General features: G+C 40.2%; 1 protein-coding gene across 2 annotated transcripts in view; it reads right to left on the bottom strand.

The window, feature by feature from the left end:
- Positions 1 to 15,896, bottom strand: part of HTR1E (5-hydroxytryptamine receptor 1E) — an 89,668-nt gene extending 73,772 nt beyond the window's left edge. The window contains exon 1 of one of the 2 annotated variants that reach the window (XR_005789876.1): positions 15,359 to 15,452. The gene's annotated coding sequence lies outside the window, so the exon portion shown is untranslated. Of the gene's footprint in view, positions 1 to 15,358 lie in introns of both variants that reach the window. The other variant, XM_040474103.1, reaches the window with a different exon arrangement.
- Positions 15,897 to 16,964: the final 1,068 nt, after the last annotated feature.

Raw genomic sequence — 16,964 nt, 5'->3', positions numbered from 1 at the left:
GGTCACAACCTGAAAGTATAATAATAATGATTGGTTAAACTTCTGGTATATCCATACAGTAGAATGTTACATATTTACTAGAAGTGATGTTTTAAAAGAATATTTAATTATATGTGAAAGTACTAAAGATATAATGTTAATTGGAAAATGTAGAAATAAAAAAATACATAGTATGTTTCTAATTATATAAAAAAAATTCCATCCATATAGAGGAAAGCCCCAGAGGCAGAAGTTAACAGTGGCAATCTCTTGGTGGTGGGAATATGAGTAATTTAAATTCTCTTCCGTATACTTTTCTGTATCTCCATATTTTCTACAATAAATACGTATAACATTTTTAAACAGAGGGTGGTGGGAATATGAGTAATTTAAATTCTCTTCCATATACTTTTCTGTATCTCCATATTTTCTACAATAAATATGTATAACATTTTAAGCAGAGGAAAAAAAAAAGTCACCCTTAAGGTGACTTGAATGAAGGAGTTTGAACTTGTTTTGTATCTGCTAAATTTATGTCACTGTACAGTGAGAAAAGAAATGTAGATAACACAAGAATCAAACATAAAACACTGTTTTAGATAATCAAGAGTTGGTTATATTTGCCTACTTCAGAAGGCCGTTTTGTGAGTTCTTTCTTCAATCACTATAAAGCTTGATTACTTATACACTAGAAGAATATTTACATATTGGTGTAAACTGGTGTGCCCAATTCTACAGAATGTGATATAATGTCAGAAAATTCAAGCTTATTAAAGATGATTTCTATTACAAAAATATTAATTATATCACAATATCACATGTACATTTTACAATTCCACTAGATACATGGAAACCTCTGTGCGTTTGAATTATGGGTCAGTTTCCCAAAATTGTATTTGCATCCTCTTTTCAGGGTAGCATATCTAGTGTGGAAAGCAAGATAAGATTAAGCCATATAAAAGTATTGTAAACATTGGAAGAAGCTGGATTTGATACATACATTTGAAACAAAACTGATAAAAATCACATCTGCTTAGTTCAGTTGTCAACAGAGGACCAAGAAGCAGTAGCTGAAATATGTAATTGTCTTTATCATTGCTGTCATCATCGTCATCATCATCACCATCATCATCATCACCTCATTTCTTTAGGTTTAAGCATAACTTTATATATATTATCTCATTTTGTCCTGGTAAAGCTGTTATGATCATTGTTCTTATAGGATAACTAAGTCATAAAACAAATAGATGGTTTTGCCAAGGTCATTCAGAGAGTAAGGTGTAGAATTCAGGTATCTTAATCCTTGATTTGCTATTCTTTTATCACCACCTGTAATTTGGAGCTAGATTCTCACTGTTAATAAAATTAATAAAATTCCAATAGTTTATTTTTTGCTGTTGTTTCCCTTGCCTCAGGGGACATATCTAGAAAGATATTGCTAAGGTTGATGTCAAAGAACTTACTGCCTGTGCTGTCTTCTAGGATTTTAATGGCTTCAGGTCTCACATTTATGTCTTTAATCTATTTTGACTTTATTTTTGTGTATGGTATAAGAAAGTTGTCCAGTTTCATTTATTTTTTTTTTATTTTTTATTATTTTTTTGATTTCTTTTTTTTTTTTCAGTTTCATTCTTTTGCATGTAGCTGTCCAGTTTTCCTTTTTTAAAAAAATGTTTTTATTTATTTTTGAGAGAGTGCAAGCAGGGGAGGGGCAGAGAGGGAGAGGGACAGAGGATTCGAAGCAGGCTTTGTGCTAACAGCAGCAAGTCCAGTGTGGGGCTTGAACTCATGAACTGTGAAATCATGACCTGAGCCAAAGTTGGACACTCAACTGACTGAGCCACCCAGGTGCCCCTGTCCAGTTTTCCTAATACCATTTGTTGAAGATACTGTCTTTCTCCCATTGTATATTCTTGTCTCCTTTGTTGAAGATTAATTGACCATATAGTTCTGGGTTCATTTCTCAGTTTTATATCCTGTTCCATTGATCTATGTGTCTATTTTAGTGCTAGTACCATACCGTTTTGGTGACTATAGCTTTGTAATATAGCTTTAAGTCTGGAATTTTGATGTCTCCAGCTTTGCTTTGCTTTTTCAAGGTTGCTTTAGCTATTTGGGGTCTTTTGTGGGTCTATACAAATTTTAGCATTGTTTGTTCTAGCTCTGTGAAAAGTGCTGCTGGTATTTTGATAGGGACTGCATCAAATGTGTAGATTGCTTTGGGTAATATAGGCATTTTAACAATATTTGTTCTTCCAACCAATTAGCATGGAATATCTTTCCAGTTATTTGTGTCATCTTCAATTTCTTTCATAAGTGTTTTAGAGTTTTTAAAGTACAGGTTTGTCACTACTTCAGTTAGGTTTATTCCTAGGAACATTATTGTTTTTTGTGCAGTTGTAAATGGGACTGATTCCTTAATTTCTCTTTCTGCTACATCAAAATAAAAGTTTTTGCACTGCAAAGAAGACAATCAACAAAACTAAAAGGCAACCTATGGAATGAGAGAAGATATTTGCAAATAACCTATCTAATAAACAGTATCCAAAATAGGTAAAAAAAACTTACAAAACACAACACCTCTAAAATGGATAATCCAGTTAAAAAATGGACAGACAAGAATAGATATTTTTCAGAGGAGACATTTTTTCAGAGATGACCAAGAGACACATGAGAAGATGCCCACAATCCTGATCATCAGGGAAATACAAATCAAAACTACAGTGAGATATCACCTCACATCTGTCAGAATGGCTAAAACCAAAAACACAAGAAACAACAGGTATTAGTGAAGATGTGGAGAAAAAGGACCCTCTTTCACTGTTGGTGGAAATGCAAACTGGTACAGCCACTGTGGAAAACAGTATGGAGGTTTCTCAAAAAGTTAAAAATAGAACTATCTTACGATCCAGAAATTGTACTAGGAGGTATTCGCCCAAAGCATACAAAAATACAGATTCAAACAGGCACATTCATCCTGGTGTTTATAGGCACATTATCAACAATAGCCAAATTATGGAAAAAGCCCAAATGTCCATCAACTAATGAATGGGTAAAGAAGGTGTGGTGGTACACACACACACACACACACACACACACACACACAGGAATATTACTCAGCTATCAAAAAGACTGAAATCTTACCATTTGCAATGACATGGATAGAGCTAGAGTGTATTATGCTAAGCTAAATAAGTCAGAGAAAAATACCGTATGATTTCACTCATATGGAATTTAAGAAACAAAGCAAGTGAGCAAAGGAACAAAAAAGAAAGAGAGAGGCAAACCAAGAAACAGACTCTTATCTATAGAGAACAAACTGATGGTTACGAGATGGGAGGAGGGAAAGGAGATGGGTTAAGTAGGTGATGGGGATTAAGGAGGGCACATGTTGTGATGAGCACAGGTGATGTATGGAAGTGTCAAATCACCATATTGTACACCTGAAACTATTATTACACTGTGTCTTAATTAACTGGAATTTAAACAAAAACAAAAACAAAACTAATAAAATCTTGATTTTGCATTGCTCATTACATTTTACAAATTTCTTTTACATAGATTATCTAATTTCAGTCTAAGAACAGTACTGAGGTAGTTGTGGCAGTTGATACTGAATTGAGTCCTAATCAAACGGCTTTCAGTATATTATATTGTGGTAGGCAGCTTTAAGGTGGCCCTCGATGATCTGTTCCTCCTGGTATTTCTGCCACTCCCCTGCTCCCCCCTTGAGTACATGTTGGCACTAGAGACTTGTCTCTAATGAATGGAATACAGAAAAAGTGATGGGATGTCACTTCTGACAAAGTGACAAAGAGGCTGTGCCTTCTGTTTTGGAATCTCTTGCTCTCAGCCCTTGCTCTGGGGCAAGCAAGCTGCAACATCTGGGAGAAGCAAGCTCTGTTAATAATAGCCCTGTATAGAGGTACACCTGACAATGGGTCACAGCCAGCCAGGATCTGGGCTTGTCAACAGCTACATTAGTGAGTTTGGAAGCATATCCTCCCCCAGTTGAGTCTTGAGAGGTTTGCAGTCCTATTTGACACTTTGATTGCAGCTTTGAGAGAAACCTGAGCCACTGGACCCAGCTAAGCCATGCCCAGATTCCCAACCCACATAAACTGTGAGAAAATTAGTCTGTTGTCTTAAGCCATTAGATTTGGGGGTAATTTGTTATGCAGCAACAGATGATTAATACATATCTTAAATTCCCACAGCCTGACAAAGGAGGAAATTAAGGTTTAGAGAGGTAATTTTCCCCAAAGCAAGTGGTCACCAAGTGGCAGAGGTAGTATTTGAACCTGGCTCATTGGACACCAGAGCTTGAGCCCTGTGCTGATTTGCTCCCTAGGAGTGAGACAAGATGCAGTTGACTTAACACAATGATGATGTAAAGGATGAATTCCAACACCACACTTTGATTTGAGTCACTTCCCTAAAAGGAGGCTAGGGAGGCAGGGCAGGTATTATTGTCCTATTATAGTGATGACAGACCCTATAGCTCACACAGCCAGGAAGCTGGGACATTCACTTAGGCCTTCTGACCCTAAATCTCTACTCCATCCCTTCTTACCCCTACATTCATACTCATCTTTTATTTAAACAGACAAACCATATGCTATAAATACTATATATTTTAATATAATAGTAATGCATAACAATCATAATAACAACATTATAGAATCATCAGTTATTAATTAAATGCATACCAATATTATATATGCCTGCGAAAGAGGCACTTAGTACACTCAAGGCAAAGTGAGAGATTCTGCAAAAGTCAATGGGACCCAGTTGGCCACCTTTTTGGTACGAAGGCATAAATTGCCATGGATGTGCTGGAGAAAATTGCTCCATCTGAATCACAGGGCCATTGTCGCTCTACCAGGCTGAAAAACGAATCAAATATTCTGAGCTTTGAGACTTTTGTTTCCTCTAAAGTCATTTTTCATCCCTTTTTGTAAGGTGCTACATTTATGTGTAAGTGACCAAAACCTAGGGTGAGTACGTTTTAGTCCTCCAATGCCTTGGGCATAAATTAAGGCCACAGCTGCCCACAGAACCAGGCTTTATCATGTCACAGAAAGGGTCAGGAGATGACATTGCTTTGCCATTTTAGAATCTTTGAAATAAAATATGCTAGCCAATATGAGTGCATCTTAGTAATTTGCAAAATTGCTAATTACTAATTAAATGTCATATTTAATACTTGATTTTTTAAAAACATCTGTGTAAGGAATTTAATTAGGTTCAGAGGGACAGAATGATCAAATGAAAATGTAATGAAAAAGGAAACCGTTCTCCTTCCCTGAATGTTTACTTAAATTATGCTGGACAATAATGGCAGGAGAGATTTATGGATTACTAAATGCCAAATTCTCATGCAGGTGACAAAAATTTCCTTGAGTAGGACAGAGTTCAAATTAAAATTTGTACTATGTAATAAAGTTTTAAGGTGTAAGCTACTTAAGTAAGTATACTATTCTTGTACATTTACAGTAATACAGGAGAGAGTTAATTACAATGCCACATTGTGTTGCCAGAAATTGTGGAGGGATAAATATTACAGAGTTCATAGGGATTGGTTTTGGAATGTGGAGTCTTTTTCTCCAGGGTCCTCGTCCTCCATCTTCCTCAGATGAGGTGAGCGTTTAATTCTCATTCTTCCTGGACTCTGACAGAATCTTTTAACACTTCTCAGGCCTGTTTTCTCCCCAGTGATTTGCAAGCTTAGTAGAAATGTCTACAATTATATTGTTGCTAATCAGGCAAACTATTGGCTTTTGTATAGTTTGTAGCTAGACATCTTATTGTCTGCATACTTTTTAATGGCATTTTAATTTATTCACTTGTGTTTTCCTAGTAGATAATCACATCATCTGTAAGTAATAATATAGTTACTGCATGACCAGTACTTACAAATTTATATCACTTTCTCTATTTTTTTCTTTTCCTTCTTTCTATCACATTGATTAGAACATTCAGATGACTGTTAAATACTGCTGCTGTTAGGCATCCTTGTCTTTATAGGGTTTTACCAATAAGCATGATGTTGTCTATTGTTTGAGAAAGATATTCTTTTTTTTTTTAAATTAATTAATTTATTTAGAGAGAGAGTGTGGGTGAGGGAGGGGCAGAGAGAGGGAGAAACAGAGAATTCTAAGCAGGCTCCACACTGCCAGCACAGAGCCTGACGTGGTGCTCGATCCTAGGAACTGCGAGATCATGACCTGAGCTGGATGCTTAACTGACTGAGCCACCCAGGTGCCCCGAGAAAGATGTTCTTTTAAAAAAATTTTTTTTAAACGTTTTTATTCATTTTTGAGAGACAGAGAGAGACAGAACACTAGTGGTGGAGGGGCAGAGAGAGAGGGAGACACAGAATCTGAAGCGGGTTCCAGGCTCTGAGCTGTCAGCACAGAGCCAGACATGGGGCTCAAACCTATGAACCGTGAGATCATGACCTGAGCTAAAGTCAGCTGCTTAACCAACTGTGCCACCCAGGCACCCTGAGAAAGATGTTCTTAATGTGAAAAACTGTTCCTTTTTATTTCCAGTTTACTAAGAAATTTATTTCTTCTATTTCTAGTTTGCTAGTTTGCCAGTTTTTAAAAAATCATAAGTATACAGTAAAACTTTGGTTTGCAAGAATAATTAGTTCCAGAAACATGCTTGTAATCCAAAGCACTCATATATCAAAGCAAATTTCAAGAATCATTGGCTCAGTTGTGATTATGTGACATTTGGACTCATGTACTACTCAAGTTGCAAGATATCGCTCATTTATCAAGTTAAAATTTATTAGAAATGTTTGAGGAACACTAGTGTTGAGGAAATGTCTTGAGGAATACTAGTAGAACAAGGTACTCTCAATCCAAGGTTTTACTGTATATTGAATTTTGTAAATTTTTAGTACCCTTTGAGATGGCCATTGTCTCATTGATGTGATATTCTTGCTCATTTTTAAAGGCAGTTTGCCTTCCCCATAAAGAGTTCTCTGGTAATAAAATACTTCCAGCATGACAGCAACACATTTTATTGCTTAAAGATTACTTATCTCTCATCAGGGCTGTAGTTCTTTAAGAGTAAGTTCCCTGACATATTTTCCTGTTTCTTTAGCTTTAACAAAAACATTTAGTTTTGTATGTCATGCTGACTCCCATAGATCTCCGCTACCCAGAGTGTGGTTTGCCAGGTAAGCAGCATCGGCATTACCTGGGATTTTGCGAGAAATTTAAATCCTTGGCTTCACCCCCCTCCCCTGCTGATTAGTAGCTTTGCAGGTGGGGACCAGGAGCATGAGGTTTAACATGCTTTCCCAGTGCTTCTCCTGCACACTATGGTTTGAGAGGCATCACTATAGAGTGTGCACTTTCCAGGTGCAGAGAAATTGCAAATGAAACTCCAGAGTCACATACTGGGCTCAGTCTCGTGTCCTGTGTGTATAAAGAAAGGATGTGTGAGTGGATTCAGGGTGTAGAGATTCAGTGGTTGGAGAAAGTAGCAGGGAAAGGCATTCTCTGGGGTTTGAGGATATATCTGATCAGAGGCAATGGTGGTAATTAAAAGAGAAAAATTCTTGCCAACAGGGTTCAGGGCAGTGGAACTTGGCCTGGACCCATTTCTCTTTATTTTCTCCAAAGCCAGGACCACATTCTTCACCTCATTTTAGGTCAGGATTATTTGTACAACACCCCCATAAGAATAATAATGACAATAATTGTAATAATACCATTTCTTCATGGCCTAAGTTGTACTAAGTTTTCTTTACTCCTTACAATTGGTCTATAAGGCAGGAGTTGTGATTCACATTTTAGAGATGGGACAATGAAGCACAGAGGAATCAAATAAATTACTTTAGGTGATAAGGACAAAGGGGAGAGAATTCAGATTACAATCAACAGAAGCAAACTGGAGAATCAGAATAATAACACTACGGAAAATCAATACAATGAAGGCCAAAAAACTAGTGATGTTTTCTTAAAAGATTATGCTTTTGGGGCACCTGGGTGGCCCAGTCGGTTAAGCATCTGACTTTGGTTCAGGTTGTGATCTCACTGTTTGTTAGCTCGAGCCCTGCATTGGGCTCTGTGTTGACAGCTCAAAGCCTGGAGCCTGCTTTGGATTCTGTGTCTCCCTTACTCTCTGCCCCTCTCCCACTCATGTACTATCTTTCTGTCAAAAATAAATAAACATTAAAAAAATTTAAAAAGATTATGCTTTTGTAGACACAAAAATTATTTCTGAAAGAAAACCAAACTAGCACCAAGGAATGGAGCTGGGATGGATGTAGAAAACAGAGTGTAATTCTGGGCCATAGAAATTGTGTAGAGTGGTTCTTGGTAGCAGTTCGCTAAATACAGTTGTGGTATAGCTGGGAGCAGCAGCCCCAGAATTGAAGGCAAAGGTAGAATGCAGCATGAGGTCAGAGGCAGCATCTCCAGCTCAGGAACTGCTGTGTCGGATGTGACTGCAGGGGTTTCCCTGGTAGAATTTGTTCTGAGAGGTTCTTCAAGCTGCCAAGTTTCAGTCAGCCCTTGTCAAAAGTGTACAGCATAAAATCTCTTTGTGGGATACTACGTTACTTAATTGAACAGGCAGAGATATCAAGGAGAGGTTTTTCATGAGCAGTTTTTCTGTTATACTTCAGCTGTCATGCAGGTCCAATCATAAAAGGAGCAGTTATGGCAAAGTGTATTTCAAGTTCAAACATTAAACACACACACACACACACACACACACACACACACAGTCCCCTTACGATGATTTAAAAATTCCTTCCCAAGACAGTTGGCAGTTTACTCTCTCTACCTTCTCACGAGAAGTTCTGCATCAAGGGACCACATATGTTTATAGGAATTCTTGCTTTCCATCCACGTTCAGCTATTCAAGTGATATATTTACGTGCTGAAATGGGAGGGAGGAGGGACTAAAGGTGAAATGGAAAAATATTTACAAGTTTGTAAACTCTTCAGTGGCTTACAAACCTGGGTATATGAAATAAGTAAATGCAAATCCCAATGCTGCCAGGAACCTGGAAAATCTAATGAAATAAGTATATGCAGATGTCAGAGCTGGAAGGCCTGCAAGGTTATCTAGCTTAATCCTCTGTAGTCAAAGTCCAAATAAAAAAAATATCCTGAGAAGGACACAGAGGCATACTGCCCAGATCCCTCCTTCAAGAAAGAGCTTGTAGCTAGCTGCTGAGATTGGGTCTGGACAGCCTTCAGCCATCAGCCCCTTCGGGGATGTCCTTGGCCATTGAGAGCTGCCTCTCCCAAAATGGTGCTCTTTTCGGGGTAGCTCCCACTCAGTGCCTGATGGAGGAAGGGGTTGGAAAGCCGGACCCTTTTCACCTAGTTTGGGGCAACTATGATGCCCCAACTACTTTTAGCTCAGATTCCCCACAGGGTTGGCTGAGGCTGTTGTTCTGCAGCTCAGTTTCTCCCTCAGTCCAATCCTGTTTCCTTCATTTCCTCCATTGTGGCTCTCAAGACAAGGGCATTCCCTAATCAACATACTGCACAATAAAAACCCATCTTAGACTGTGTTTCTCTTAGAGCACTGAGAACCCAACCTGTGACATGTCCCCAAACATGCTGCACTTCCCAGTGATGCAGAGTGCATACTTCACAGGTAGTCTTAACTGTGAGTCAGATAGTGTTGGACAACTCCTCCATGAAGTGCCGGAATCAGCCTCTCTGCACATTTTGTTAACTACATCTGCCCTCCTGAATGAACCAGAGCAAGACTAGGCCATCTGCAGTCTATTTCATTTATTTCTACTCTCTTGAGAAGAATTCTATCTTGCAGTAAAACAAAGTTTTAGCTGATTCATTATCATCTCCTTCTCTTTTGAGACAAAATTGAAGGGAAAAGCAAATGATTCATAGGTCAACAGTTCAGGAAACATGAAGTAGTTCATGTTTCTTTTTAGGTGACTATTACCATTTGGGGTGTGAGGGGTGATTTTGCAGGAGGAAGGGGCTTGGTGGGAGCCAGGGGAGAAACAAAGTGCTTTGTGGCAGAAGCACAGATTTGGAGTCATCTTGGGCAATTCTTTTAATCTTCTGAGATCCAACAAATATGTTTTTGTTCATTCTTCTGTGTTCTCAGTCTTGGTGAAAGGAAACATTATTCATCAAGTTTAGGAAGCTGAGAGTTGTCCTGCATTCCATACTTTCCTTCACTCTCTATGTCTGTTTATTATTTGTACGTTATCATTTCCTTCTTCCACTGTAGCCCTAATTAATTGTGTTCTTGTTTCCCTCTCTCCTTGTCTACTGCTACTACCTTGGCTTGGGCTCTCAGGGCAACTGCCTCCTCCACACTTATTCTCTTTCACTCTGTAGTGCAGTGAGAATGGCTTCTCTATAACACCAAACTAATTATTTTGGTCAACAGCTTAAAATACCATAATGAAGCATTATCAAAGCAAAAACCTGGAAACAACCCAAACGCCCATCAGTGGTAGAATGGATAATTAAATCGTGGCACATTCATACAACACAATGGCATATAACAACAGCAACAAGTGAACAAGTTACTAGTATAACCATCCGCATGAATGAATCTCATGAATATAACACTGAACCAAATCATAAAAGATACCATTCCCTACACTTTACACAGATAGAAAGCTCAGAATAATCTATGATGTTGGAATGCAGGGAGTTGCATTTAGGGAGGTTGATGTGATGTCTGGGTGGGGTTGGGAAGGTTATTTGTGTGGTGATGTGCCATTTCTTATCTTGGTGGTGGTTAGTAACATGGGTATGTTCAGTTTGAGAAAAGTTGCTGAGCTTAACAACTAGGATTTGTATACATCTCTGTATGAACATTATTATTAATAAATACTTTTAAAAATCCTATAATAATTCCCCCAGGCCTACAGGGTAAAGTCCAAATTCATAGGATCCCCTCAATTACCAGCATACTTCTCAGACCTTCTCTCTAGGTATTCTCCTTGTGTATGTTCACTTCGCTCTGTCTGGATTTTTTGAAGCTCCCTGAAAAGGACAGCAGGTCAGGTGGTTGGATGGCAAATACAGGTTTTTAATGAAAGAATGTGAAGCTGATAATTGTGGGGCTGATAACACTTACCCTACAGTGCTTTTCTGAGGATTAAATAAAAGAATGTATGTGCAGTTCTTGGTACAGTTCCTGAAGCATAGCAGATGCAGACGTTCATCATCTTGGTTCCTTCCTCCTCCCCACTCCCACCAGTGCAGATGAATGGACCTATGATATCTCTGAACATTATTAGGGTATTGTAGCTGAAGTCATTTTTTGAGAGGTATTGCCTATAACTCTCATTATCCATTTGGTGAAGTTTACTCCCCAAAGACACTCTGGCTTGTCTTCAAGTCCCAAGATTACCAATCTTGACACAAATGTGACTTCCTTGGGCAAGCTGTCCCAACAAAACTCATACTTTAACGTTTAAGTCAGATTCCTCCAAAATCTCTTGGAAATATCACCACATGCCCATTATCTGATAAAGGGATAAAGAACAGCTGCAGCTAAGGAAACACATTTCCTGGAGTCTGGTTTTACTTTATTTGGGTGCTTTAGGTAGACGGGGTCATTAGAAGGATCTAAGAATTTTAGAATTGCATGCTGCTGCTTCTATTGGTTGCTGTTTTTCAAAATATTATATTCTTGCTATAAAAATGCTTTCCTTCTCATGCCACATTTCATAAAGACTTTCCATCTGGTCTGTACCGATAACTAGAATCTTGAGATGCTCATTCCTCTTACAACTTGTAGTTTTAAATGATCCAGATGTAGAAGAATTGGGTTTTACAGCTTTTTCTAAAGGATTTTGTCTTCCTAATCCTACAGCTGTATGTGTTGAGGACTGACCAACAGGAGAGAGTGCTAACAATGAACCTATTACAAGTTTTCCACTGGCTATGTTATTTTTCATTTGGCATGTCTTAGGAGAATAAAATCATGAAATGAAAGCATTGAAATCTATTAGGATAAGGACCATAGTGAATCAGCTAATCCACAGTGGGCAAGACAAAAAAGAGAAAGAGAAAAAGAAAGAGAGAGAGAACACTAAAAATGAAAAACAAGATTAGAATCAAACTGTATTAGAAATAGAATTCTCAAGGATTTTACCAATTTGTTATGATTTAGGAACAACAAATTGATTAATTGATCTTTATAAATTCTGGTTCTTAGTTTTTTAATCCAAAAAATTTGAAAAGGGACACCAAATTATGAAAAGTAGATAGAATATTGATGAAATTCCTTTTATTCCCAGGAGGATGGACTTTGGTAAATTCACTCACCTGGGCCCTAAGCTTTAGGGGCCACAATACTGGTTCTACAAAACGACTCAGGGAGGACGAAACAAGGGAGTAGCCAGCCACTCTAAAGAGTTGCTGCCCCATTGCCCCCTTTCTCTCCCTTGTCCACCCATTTCTTCTCCCTTTTCTCCTTCCTTGTCCATCCATCTGCCCCCTCCTTGCCCATAGAGCATATTCAGTGTTTTCATGAAGTTAATGTTCATATAATTTCATACATATAAAAATGTGGGAGGTGGAGGGGAAAGGAGCATATAGCATGAGATGCCCAGATTCACCTCTACCCTGAAATGGCCTTGATAACATATGGTATGAATAATAAATCCCTATTTTGTGGAAACTCACTTCTTGAGCAGCCTCAAGCTTATTTTCTTATGTAAATAAGCCTACAGAAATGGAGGAAAAGCCTCCCCATATTAAAATATTAGCTTCAGATCTTTTACTTTTAAAGGCTAGCATAGAAATAAAATTCCAAGAAGGACCACAGGCATGAAAAAATGACATGTGTATAAAGGTGAGGTGTAGGGAATAAGATGCTTGAGCAATGAGAAGATAACCCATCAGGTCAGGGCCTAAGGTTTTCTGTAAAGGGATCTGCTTTCAATCTGAAGCCTTGGAATCTTGGTGGTGGTGATGGTGTAATATGTTGATAGAGAGGAGCTTCAGCTAGTTGGGGATGAGATGCTGTTGGTGATAACCTCACTTTGTCTCCAATAATAACCTCATCAAACAGGAACGGGAACATATTGCAGCATCACCTGAGCTTGTGGTGTGTCCTAGATTTTGTTTCTTCCTAAATACTATCTCTGAGAAATCCTGACTTGGTTATTTATCTCAAAAGAAAAGGAAGTTTGTTTACATAATTAATGCTGGCCAGGCATCAATAAGAAGAAATGGGGAGGAAATGTTTTGAATAGATACCAAAATGGCTAACAAAGGTGACATCAGAGTGAGTATCAAGGTACGCTGTGGTTGATGTGTCATCATGTGCCCAAGGGAAAGGTGTGTCCAGGAAGATACCCAGGAACACCTGGCCTAGGAATATGCCCCAAGTCAAGTTACCATGGGCAGGAGAAGAGAAAATGAAAACTTGAGTTTACTGTTTGTGATGTTGATTCCTGTAGAATTTTAAATTTGCCAGCTTGTAGATATTAATAGTCAATTTGAATACTTTTTAATATAAAAGTAATCTGTGAAGTCTTCATCCCTGGAAATCTTTATAAGAGGAAGAATTACCACCTAAAGGAATATTTAGGCATGCATTTACCAAGACTCTGAGAACCACAGTTTTGGCTACATTATTTTTTGAGCTCCTTTCCACTTCTATCATTACAAGTCTCAATTTATACAGAGATCTGTAGAAATCCCTGGGTTTCAAAAGCCCATATCAGATGATGATGACATAATAGTTAAGTTCTATCAACAATGATGAGTCAGGATTTGAATGAGTTTCTCTGTATAGATCTCTAGTGATGAAATATCTGGGCAGAAGTACTTCTCCCACTTCAAGGCAGCAAAATAGTTAGTTGTGGAGGTGCTGTGCAATTTCAGAAATAAGCAACACACTTTGCTTTAAACATGGTACAGAAATTGAACTGAGTCCCACTTGGGAGGCTAGCTTCATTTTCACAGTTCTGTGGTCTAAGGGCTAAAGTTCTGAAGGGAGGAGAAAGGCAGGCAGGCATATTTTCTGCACTTGCTAAATGGGCCTCAAACGCCTCCACTCATTTATTTGTTGAAGACAGGGTCATCTCATTTAATTCAGTAGGAATACAAGTGCACCAGAAGTACAGAAAGGCTGGCTCATAATTTCCTTTCTGTATTTCAAATCTGTATTTCGAAAGTATTGCAAATATGCTCCCTATGAAAGAAGCTGCATGGAGAGCCAGATCCAGGCCCCTGCTTCCTGCTCCATAAACAGGGTTAAGTCAGGGAAGCCCTAGATTCATAAGTCCACCCTGGGTGTCTAAGGTCATGAACATTATGTCCAAATGTGTAACCATGGAAAATGTATTAGTAATGTCAAGTTCAGAACAGGAGCATAAACTGCTGGAGCTTGGGGTAAAAGAAGAGTGGTAGGAGAACCCTGACATATTTTGGAAAAACACCCCTCCCCCAACTTACTTGACCATCTATTATTCCCTCCTGGACTCAGATTTGGTGCAGGAGGCAGGGAAGGACAGTGAGGAAGGTTAGAAAGCATCATCCTGGGATGCTGACACCCTCTGCCTCACCCTTGTAACTCAAGGACAAGCAGGGTGGAGTTGAATACAAGGTCCTATACAAAACTGGATACAGGTTTAAAAAAAAGGCACAAAAAAGCAAAAGTATATATGTATTAACAAGGCAAAATCATGTATCATCCTGTGATAGGAGCAGGAATCACTTCCATTTAGCCTGGATTCCCTTTCCTTTTCATTACGCAGGAGGCCAGTCTCTCTCACCTTGCAGTATTGGGTTTGGAAATAGCCAAAGACTAAACTTCACGTCTTAACTTGCACTTTCAAGGTTTATTTTGTAATTTAAGAAAATGAGTCAAACCCATCATCTCCCCATCTGGGTATTTTCTTTATCAGGCTAAGCACATCATTATTTTCTGAGGACTGGAGCAACGGTACGGTCCTTTCCAATCAAAGGTTTTTCAATCAGCGTTGGCTTTGAAATCACCTCGTCCTCCAGCGGTCCTCGCCGCACACCCATCTCCGCGTGATTTCCACTCAAGTTTTTTCCTCCTAGCACCCCTCCCACATTCATTTCATCTTTAAGCCGCCTCAAGTCTTTTGGCAAGGGCAGCAGGATAAAATTCTTCAACCACAATTATACACAATGTCGACACGCAGCTTCACACATTTGGGGATTGTCTAACCTAGAAATGCGTTCCTTACTAAGAGGTCCAGGGGGCAGGCACAGTGCCCACGCGACCCCTGTAGTCTCCCTCCCTTGTCCCAATCCGGCCGCCTTCGCGCCTCAGAGGGGGCAAAAATCCCTCAACCAGAGCTTGAGCCCCTGGCCTGGGGAGGGGGTGAGCAGGGAGGCCCAGGTCGTCCCCGGAAGCGTGCGCCCCTCACCTTGTGGACGGTGCGTGCAGCCGCGTCGTACTGGGCGACCTAGGGCGTCCCGCTGGCTCCCCAAGTCTCACACCAAACGCGCTCCGTTCTCTCCCGAGCTTTATGAAGGCACAGCTTCTCTCAACACCCAGCTCTGGAGCACGCTGAGTCCAGGGTCGTTGGGCCCTCGAGCGTCCTTTGCCAGCGCCCGTGCCCCCTGGCTGCAGCCAGAAGGAGCTGGGAGCGCGATGCGCTGGGCTGCCCCGTGGCGCTGCAGGCGGCAGGCGCTGCGCTTTGCGAAGTCTGGGTGCCCCGACTGGAAGAGGAGGCGTGAGCGAGAGCTGGCAGGAGGAGGTGGAGGAGGAGGAGGAGGAGCAGGAGCAGGAACAGGAACAGGAGCGGGGAGCAGTTTACTAAATCACCAGGCAGGTTTGCAGGCGCGCAGGACACCACTGAACGGCGAAGGGGGTGGGTGGGATGAAAAGGTGAGCCGGGGTGCGATGAGGGCGGTGGCGGTGGAGGAGAACTTGGAGGTCGGAGCTCTGAGGTGCTTCAGATCTTGCTTAGCCTGTAAAAGAGAAATTCTGAAGCTGATGGCGCCCTCAGGGCTCCCGGTTGCAAACACTAGAGGGCAGCGCTGTCCACGCTATAAACCTGGCCTACAGGGTTGGCGGTGTGGACCAGGGTCTCACCTCCTGAGCCCTTTGTTGGTGGAGGCCCAGGCGAGAAGGGTCCAGGTGGTGCAAGGAAAGGCAGACCCTATACCCTTATTCTGTGGCCAGCTTGGGTTGGGGAGAGAGGGAATACAGTAGCTGACAGGTTTGGACTTCGCCTGTCTGTGGCTCCTCCAGGCAAATCCTCTGGAAGTGAATTACTCCTTTTTCCCCAGGGGGAAAATTACAGTCAACATCCACAGGGTGCTTTAAGGAGAGGGGTGGGAAGAGGAGGGTGAGGAAGAAGTAGGGGAGCATTGGGGGTGGGGAAAAGTGGAAAGGGGAAGAGAGGTGGGGAAAACAGAGGAGAAAAAGAGAAAAGGAGGTGTTGGAGTTGATATTTCAGGCTGCAAAGGTCTCTGTGCTCTTCCCAGTGTTCCAGGGATATTCACCTGCTGCCAGGCCAGAGGAGTTAACTTGAGAGGGACTTTATAGAATCCTGGCACTGCTGAAGGAAGCATACTGAGGGCTTTGGTTACTACTTCCCCAGAGGGAACTTAAGTGGTTCTGAAAACTTGAAGCTGTATATACATTGATTCCCTGATATTTTGGGAGAAAAAAAAATCAGATTATTTGAACTACAACCCTGGCAGATGGGAGAGGAGAGATTGGGAGTTATAAAATGGAATAGCAAATCTTTTTTTTTTTTTTAAAGATGTTTTTATTTCATTTCTTTATTCCAATTTTTAATTTAAATTCTAGTTAGTTAACATATAGTGTAATATTGGTTTGAGGAGTAGAATTTGGTGATTCATCACTTACATATCAAAACGAGTATCCTCCTTAATACTCATCCTCCATCTAGCCCATCCCCCACCCACCTCCCTCCATCAACCCTCAGTTTGTTTTCTATTAAGAGTCTTTTATGGTTTGCTTCCCTCTTTTTTTTCTTTTATCATATGTTCATATGATTT

This window comes from Herpailurus yagouaroundi, unplaced genomic scaffold (assembly GCF_014898765.1).
Source record: "Herpailurus yagouaroundi ecotype Mexico unplaced genomic scaffold, PumYag 139, whole genome shotgun sequence".
In the NCBI taxonomy this organism is placed as follows: Eukaryota; Metazoa; Chordata; class Mammalia; order Carnivora; family Felidae; genus Herpailurus; species Herpailurus yagouaroundi.
Note: the sequence above shows the minus strand (reverse complement) of the source record. Positions and strands in the feature narration are given on the sequence as shown.